Source organism: Leptosomus discolor, chromosome 3 (genome assembly GCF_034619465.1).
Source record: "Leptosomus discolor isolate bLepDis1 chromosome 3, bLepDis1.hap2, whole genome shotgun sequence".
NCBI classification, from domain to species: domain Eukaryota; kingdom Metazoa; phylum Chordata; class Aves; order Leptosomiformes; family Leptosomidae; genus Leptosomus; species Leptosomus discolor.
Window position 1 is genome coordinate 42,023,599 of NC_141393.1, and position 2,534 is coordinate 42,026,132.

General features: G+C 43.2%; 1 pseudogene; it reads left to right on the top strand.

Moving 5' to 3' along the window:
- Positions 1–303: 303 nt before the first annotated feature.
- On the top strand, positions 304–415 carry LOC147415831 (U2 spliceosomal RNA; annotated as a pseudogene).
- Positions 416–2,534: the final 2,119 nt, after the last annotated feature.

Here is a 2,534-nt window from a genome sequence, read left to right on the forward strand (position 1 = left end):
CTAGTCAGGCTTACATAGCTGTATTTCTGCAGATACTTTCCTAAAATTAGTCTTTGCTCAAAAATTATTTTTTTAAAAATATTTTTGTAGGATTATATTTGGCATGTCATTCATGTATTTATTCAAATATTTCTAAATATTTGAAATATATTTAGCTCAAAATATATTTTAGTGTAAGAATCAGTTGTATTTCCCACTCACAGTTATTTGATTTAGTTAATAGTTCTGTAAAACCTAAAGTTGTTAAGAGAACCAGAGAGCTTAAAGATGGACCAGAAACGATTCAAACTGCAAAGAGCCATCATCGTTTCTCGGCCTTTTGGCTAAGATCAAGTGTAGTGTCTGTTCTTATCAGTTTGATATCTGATACGTCCTCGATGAGGGGACTTTATTTTTGAGGTGGGGTTCAGTCTGCTCTCCCTAGTAACAAGTGATAGAACAAGGGGAAATGGCCTTAAGCTGCACCAGGTGTGGTTCAGGCTGGATATTAGGAAGAATTGCTTGACTGAAAGGGTTGCCAGGCACTGGAACAGCCTGCCCAGGGAGATGCTGGAGCCACTATCCCTAGAGGTGTTTAAGAGAGGGGTAGATGTTGTACTTAGGGACATGGTTTAGTGGTGTTGATAGAGCTAGGACAAAGGTTGGCCTCGATGATCTTGAAGGTCTCTTCCAACCAAAACTCTTCTAGGATTCTATGATCTTTGCTGGAGTCAGCGTCTGATTAGACCAAGACGTGGAAGACTGCCTGTCATAGATGAGCATGCTTTGCTTTTCTTCAGCTGTGTCACTGAGTAGCTAAAGTGTCCTCCTTGTGCAGGAGGACTGCTACCTGCAACCCACAGCATCCATGTCTCTTGGCAGATGTCACATAATACAGGACTTGGTTTTTTCTTGTTAAAGGATAGCTGTGGCAATCATCTATAATCATGGTCTTTTCCCTTTGTGTCAGACAAAAGAGTGTATTTGCACATGATGTGAGCCTAAGAACAAGAATTAGGCTGCTAATGTGTGTTGTAATCTGATACGAAAAAGGCTTACTCATGAATCAGAAGGATTTGTTCCTACATTATGCAGGTTATCAGACAACTTCAATCTGAGTAGTGTATATTATTCTAAAGACACTGCTGTTGCAATTTCCAGGCAAGTTTGAGTTCGGCTAAATTTTCCCTGTCAGAAGTCGTGAGAATAGTGATGCCAGACTGGTCAAAAGGTTCGTCCAGATTGACAGTATATCCCCAGAACTGACCAATAATAAATACTCCCAGGCAAGGCAAACACCAAGTCATGCTTTTCCCTGCCCCGCTCTCCCAGGAGATCTGCAGTTCATGAGGTATGTGGCTGAGAGATCCTGAGTCAAAAAGTCATGTTTGCATTTTATTGCCGTACCTAAAATGCTTGACACTTGGAGGCCACTAAGAGATTTTACTTTGATATCTTCCAGCTCACTTTGCACTGGACAGGAACCCAGATAGTCTTTCTCAGTGTCATAGGAAAACACAAAGCCCAGTTTTAGGGTCTTATTCTTCAGGGCGGTCTATATACTTACATTGCTAATTAAATAGCTACAGATATTTCTTTTTTCTCGTCTTTGACTCGCATGGGCAGCAGAAATGCCCACTTGAGAAGATTTGGCCCTTTTCAGGATGGTGTGAGGAGGCCTTTTCTGCACAATAGTTAGGGTTAGCCCTTGCACAAAGGCAACTGTGCCCTTATATTTAGTCCAAAAGCAGCAGAAAACTTATTATTAACAGCTGCATGACTGCAGCTGTCTCTTGCTTTAAAACCGGAAGCTTTGTGGCTGCCACAAATCATGAATGCATCCACCAGTCCTGAAAAATCTGGATTCATGGCCTGGATGGTGCTGTTTCTCTGCAACTGTACAGGATGGTATGAGGAGATTTTTGGAGAGAAGTGTTTAATGGCCCGTAGTCTGAATGTTGGTTATCCAACCAGACTGCTTTGAGGCATAGACAAAATCGGGAGCTATTGGCAGCCTCACAAGCAAGAGTCACAAGCAGAGGTGACTGGGCTCCCCATGTTCCTGCGTCCCCATTGCAGTGCCCAGGGAAACAAGAATGGCTGTGCTTCATCAGACCAAAGGTCTGTCCTGCCCTGTGCTTGAGAGTGGCCAGAGGCAGGTGCTTGGGGGGAGGAGTATGACAGTAGGGCAAAAACATAAAGTGCTCGCTGCATGATGTGCTCTCCCAGCATTTGATCACTTCAGAGCTGGTAACTTCCCAGGGCAAACAGAGTTTTTCTATGAATGCAGCAACACTTCCAGTCTACTCTGGAACCTACATAAACTGTGCATCAGCAGCAGTCTTCGTCCAGCCTCTGGTTTTCATGTCACAAAAACCTTTGCTGGAACTTCAAGGTCTCATCCTTGTAGTGGCAGAAATCAGTTTTGCCTTCACTGCTGAAAGGCTTTGAATCTATTCTGCCATCCAGTGACTTCCCATGATCTTCCCTTACTTTCCTTGTCAGCTGGTGTAGTGGAGATTGACTTTCAGAAGGCTTCCCATATGTGGGAAGAG